This window comes from Podarcis filfolensis (assembly GCF_964270895.1).
Source record: "Podarcis filfolensis genome assembly, chromosome: 7".
In the NCBI taxonomy this organism is placed as follows: Eukaryota; Metazoa; Chordata; class Lepidosauria; order Squamata; family Lacertidae; genus Podarcis; species Podarcis filfolensis.
In genome coordinates, this window is record NC_139603.1 from 60,189,046 (window position 1) to 60,195,139 (window position 6,094).

Genomic DNA, 6,094 nt, shown 5'->3' on the forward strand with positions numbered 1-6,094 from the left:
TGAGAGCCAATGTAAGAGAATTGAGAGTTTATGCTACTGCACAGGCGGTGGAACAAGCGAGAGCATAAGAAGTAGCTCAAGAAAGCTTAACTGTGGCTGAGTATAATAGTGGTTGTGTGATGGGCTGCACAACAGCTTTGGCAAGCACAAGACAGCCATTGGATTCAGCTGCTGAGCTGTAACAGCAAGATTCTCTCTATTGGAATGGCTTCAGCGCAAGCAGGTTGCCCCAATTAGATATATCAGTTAGGAAATAATAATAAATATTAGCAAGCAAATATGAGTTAGGAAATATATATTATTTTCTAACATGTAATATATTTATATTTATCAGTTTGGAAATAATAATAAATATTAGCAAATATGTTTTAGTAAATATATAAATGTGAGTTAGGAAATATTAAGAAAAAGCTGGTGTTATTTTTATATATTGATTTTTTTTTTACTTTGGTAGATTGCATGCATATTTTATTAATTTAAAATTGTAACTGCCTAAAGCACACAGTTGATTGGGCAGTTGAGAAAGGCCCAAATAAATAAATGATCATGGTCTTGCTATTAAAATTTTTAATCAATATAACGCCCTTAAAGCAAGAACATTTTTTAAAAAAATTAAAATAAAATAAAAAACAGACCTATTTAGGAAGACGTCTTGTGATCACATGCTTGGGAGTTATCATTACTTGCCAGTGTCATAGAAAACATTAGATATGATTAGCTGCAGGTATCAATGCCAGATGATACCGGACTGAAGTTCTTTTTCAAAATATATATTTCATCTCATAATTGTATTTGCAAGTTAATGTTTGAAGTGTCAGTCTTTGTAAAATTAGTTCATCTTGTTATGATTTGGGGGCTTTGATGTGAGTGAGAGGCTTCAATTGCAATGCGCAGTCACATCTGAGAGTAAACTGCATAGACAAAGAGACTTACAAGACTAGTAAATCAAATACTGCAAACTGTCTGTGTGGATTATGAAGGACTATTTGCATAACTTTGAAGTATTTATACTGATGAAATTACAATAATTAAAATCATTGCTGTGTCAATTGCTAGATGCCACAAGGCATAGCAATTATGAGCATGCAAATCAGACTTTGTGTAAGCATTTTAAAGAATAATTACCTTATTTGATTCAGATGTGCCTGAAAGGCATTAAGAAGCATCGCAGCTATATTGACTCCAACCATTTTTAGGCCTTAATACAATATTGTTATTGTTATTGGCAATAATGCTTTTTTTTTGTAAGCACACACTTCCTTTGATAGTTTTGCTTTTTAAAACTTCATGCTGTTAGTGAAAATAAATAAAGCAAGAACGCATTGCTCCTTCTGATTTTTAAAATTTGCATTCCAATTGATTTCAAATCCATCGTCAAATCATACTGGGACAAACTGGAAGTCTTTAAACTTTAATTGATTTGCACTATAATCAGTCAATGTCATAAATCCAATTCAGAGTGCAACTTCAGAAGCTCTGCAGTTCAAATCCCGTGCATGAACTAAGTTCAATGGCGCTTACCCTTAAGAAAGTGAAGGCCGAATTGCAACAGCTGCCTTTGAATCCAGAATTGCTGGATTCAAACACACAAGGGCCTTTTACCTTAATCTTCACATATGGAGTACCCACATCTTGGAATGCTGACCAAATCCTAACCCCCGCCCTCCAACTACATCAGGGGTCAGCAAACGTTTTCAGCAGGGGGCCGGTCCACTGTCCCTCAAACCTTGTGGGGGGCCGGATTATATTTGGGGGTGGGAAATGAACGAATTCCTATGCCCCACAAATAACCCAGAGATGCATTTTAAATAAAAGCACACATTCTACTCATGTAAAAACACACTGATTCCCAGACCGTCTGTGGGCCGGATTTAGAAGGCAATTGGGCCGGATCTGTCCCCTGGGCCTTAGGTTGCCTACCCATGAACTACTGGAATAATTTTGCAAAGATCCCTCCACTGACCTACTAATCCTACCCCATAGCATACTAGGCATATTTTTGTACTGTATACAGGCAACTCTCCACTTACTCGGGGCTTATGTTCCAGGCCCTGTGCACGTAAGTGAATTCTTTTGTGCTTCATTTTTCCAATCACTGTTCAACTTTTCTGCAGAGAATATGCATCCCACGAAAACTGCTCCCGGTTCCCCACTGCTGGGGGAAGAGAGAACGTGATAGGCAGAGAGACTCCCTGACAATTAAATCCCATCCAGAACTCCGTTTGAATGTAGCTCCACTGCGAAGAATACTTAGCATAATAGTTAATCCCGGCCTGGTTGATAAATCAGCCTTTAAAAGCAATATGCTCATGTATATATATATCATATTATCTAAATCTCTTTATACTTAGCTTTGCCACAGTAAAACCTTACAAACCGAAAGTTGAAGTTTGTTTTCAAATCAAATTAAACTTTGGCTCCTCCAGAGCTTTCAGCTTGTTCAGAATGCAGCAGCACGTCTGAGCACTGGCTTGCTGTACTGTGATCATATTACAACCAGCAGGCTTGTATTCTTTATGTTGGCAGACTATCAAGTGGTGGGCTGTTGGTACTCTTAATAAATGTTAAATAGTAGCGCTAGTAAGTTCATGTCAAGTAAGACACTGTTGATGTTGAAAGCTCCCACCCCTCTTTCAGTCTGATAGGTATCTGTGTTCAAAACATACCCAGGGCTTAATGATCTGGAAACCACATTTTAAATGGCTGTCCATTTGGGCCTCTATTATTTAAGGTGGAAATTTATGTTGTCCTTCCTGAAGTCTGTTTCACCCCATCTTTTCCACTTTAGAATAATGGATCATAGAATTGTGGAGTATGAAGGGACCATCTAGTCCAACACCCTGTAATGCAGGAATCATTTGCCCAATATGGGGCTCAAACTCATTACCCTGAGATTAAGAGTGTTATGCTCTACCGACTGAGCTAATGAGGTTTAAAAATGTATTTTAAGCTCTGGTTTAATTTATTTCTTATCCTTTTAAAAACTTTTCTCTCAAAAGCCTATTATTATTATTATTACATTTGTATCCCATCTCTACAAAGAGCTCCGTGTGGCTTACATAGCTCTCCTCCTCCCTATTTTATCCTCAAAAAAACTCTGTGAGGGTTAGGCTGCCAGTAAGTGACTAGCCCAAAGTCTCCCAATGAGCTTCATTGCCAAGTAGTAATTTGAACTCAGGTCTTCTAGGCCCTAGTTCAAACACTCTAACCACTACACCACACTTTTTTTCTGGCACACACACGCTAACCACTGTGCCACACTGGCCCACTTTATTAAGGCAACCAAAATCTCACCAAATAGTTTAAAAGTTGGTGAGCCTCCACAATTCTTCATCGGAGATCAGGTTATACACAGCTTCCTTAATTGTAGAAAACAGGAACCAAGCGAAACTAGATAGCCTTCATATTACCAAAGGCAGAAATTAATTTTAGGTGGTATCCTAGCTTCCACCCAGGGAAGAAGGCCAGAACTGGACAGAAGGCATGGACATGCCCCAACAAGTTTACATGCTCTACCTGCCATTTTTCTAAAGACAAGAGGTGGAGTACTCACTGGCAAGACTCAGTTGCTCTGTGGGAATGAGTGCTCCATTGGGGTGGATCGGTAGTTCTGATTCCGTTCTCTTGGTCTCCCGATATAGAAATTGGCTTTTGCACAGCATCAGAGGTTAATCCCTTGTTCATTCTATATTCCAGAGAGAATTTAATAGCCAAGATTTATGGCTTGGCTACCATTAATCACCACATAATTATCTCTGTCAGTGAGTTGCCAGCAAAAGATGTTCAGTCCGCCATATTTCTCCCCTGGGCTTTTTCTATGTTTTAAAGCAGCTTTCCCCAAATTGTGCCATCGTAATATCTTAGACCAGGACTGGCCTGCTATAAGCTGGGCTGAGGCAGCTGCCTCAGGTGGCAAAACCCCACCAAACCATGCCCCCATGGGTCTTGCAAGATATTGCTGCAACCCGCCATTGCCGCTTCGCAGGCATCACCACACAACCCAGGTAAGGGAGGTTTGGGCAGGAGTGGTGCAGTGCGGTGGTGCGACACTGTCCCATTTTGCTTCAGGTGTTGAAATGGGATGCACGGCCCCTGCCTTAGACTACAACTTCTAGCAGTCCCAACCAACAAAGCAGAACCCACGCTGGCTAAGACTGATGGGAATTTTCATCCAAATCATCAAGATGGCACTTGTTTTGAGAAGACTATTCTAAAGAGAGAGACACCTACTTTGATAAAGGCACACAAGAAAGAGGCCCGCATTTTGTTTATTACCTGACTCTTAGTTATCATTCAAAACATGCGGACTCTTGTCTACAACAGTGTTTGCTGTCTGAGTCTTCTTTGACTATAGTATTTGTTTGTTCCCCCATGCAATGATGTAAGTGAGTGCACATCCATTTTCGTCTTTCCCATTAGCGTTTGCTTTGTGGCTTAACGTGCCCGTTAGTTTATAATACTTGCGCGCCTCATCAACCAGTAGCTCTCTCTTTGTTTCTCTCCATCTCCCTGCGCTTTACTCCCCCCACCGCTGCCATTCATTTTGCAATGAAATAATTTGCAAAATAAATTTATTTCCCCTTTAATTTTGCCGGTTCGTTCTCTAGAAATGTAAAACTTATTTTCCTAGTGCCCCTCTTGTAGAAACGCTAACTACAGTGTGATTGATCCCAGTCGAATTTTGAAAGAATTCATTCAAAAATGTGTGCTGTTTCTTGAGACTGCGAACAATTCCAGACAGCCCTACAGTAGTTTGAGAGCGAGGCCACATTATACAAAGTATGGGACTGGGCTCTTAGGTTTACCCCATAGGGTTAGGCTATGGATTAAATGGGTCCACGAGCCATGAATTAAAGAGGGCTCTCCAGGGCTTCAGACAGGGCACATTCTGAGCCCTACCTGGAAATTGAACCTGAGACTGGCAGCATGATGCTGTACCACTGAACTGCAACCTTTCTACTGAGCTACAGTTTGCCTTCAACTAGAGAAAGCACACCTCCCCTTCTTACATGAACTGATTCTGCTTGGCATCAGTAAGAGCTGAACTTTGCTAAGTAGAAGAGCTGGTGGGGAGGAGGAGCCATGATGTGAGACGGACTCACTTAGGTCATTATCATTCTGTCACTGCATCAGACACCGGGAGGCGGGGGATGGATGCTGCTTTTGCCCCCACTCTAAGGCACAGTGCCATTTAATAGCCTTTCTGACCAATGGCAGATGACCAGGTGCCCTATCTACCTCTGACTACTTGAGTTTGATAATAGGATCATAGAATTACAGGACTGTAGATTTGGTAGAGACTACAATAATAATAATTTATTATTTATACCCTGCCCATCCGGCTGGGTTTCCCCAGCCACTCTGCGCAGCTCCTAACAGAATTGATGATGATGATAATAAAGCAGCGATAAAACATCAGACATTAAAAACTTCCCTAAACAGGGCTACCTTCAGATGGCTTCTAAACGTTAGATAGTTGTTTATTTGTCATCTGATGGGAGGGCATTCCACAGGGTGGCACTACTGAGAAGGCCCTCTGCCCGGTTCCCTGTAACCTCACTTCTCGCAGTGAGGGAATCGCCAGAAGGCCCTCGGAGCTGGACCTCAGTGGCTGAATGATGGGGGTGGAGACGCTCCTGCAGGTATTCTGGACCGAGGCCATTTAGGGCTTTGAAGGTCAGCACCAACACTTTGAATTGTGCTCGGAAACGTACTGGGAGCCAGTGTAGGTTTTTCGGGACCAGTGTTATATGGTTTCAGTGGCCACTCCCAGTCACTAGTCTGCCACATTCTGGATTAGTTGTAGTTTCCGGGTTACCTTCAAAGGTAGCTCTGCATTGCAGTAGTCCAAGCAGGAGATAACTAGAGCATGCACCACTCTGGCGAGACAGTCCGCAGGCAGATAGGGTCTCAGCCTGCCTACCAGATGGAGCTGGTAGACAGCTGCCCTGGACACAGAATTGACCTGCGCCTCCATGGACAGCTGTGAGTCCAAAATGACTCCCAGCCTGCGCACCTGGTCCTTCAGAGGCACAGTTACCCCATTCAGGACCAGGAAGTCCTCCACATCCACACCTGAAAACAGTACTTCTGT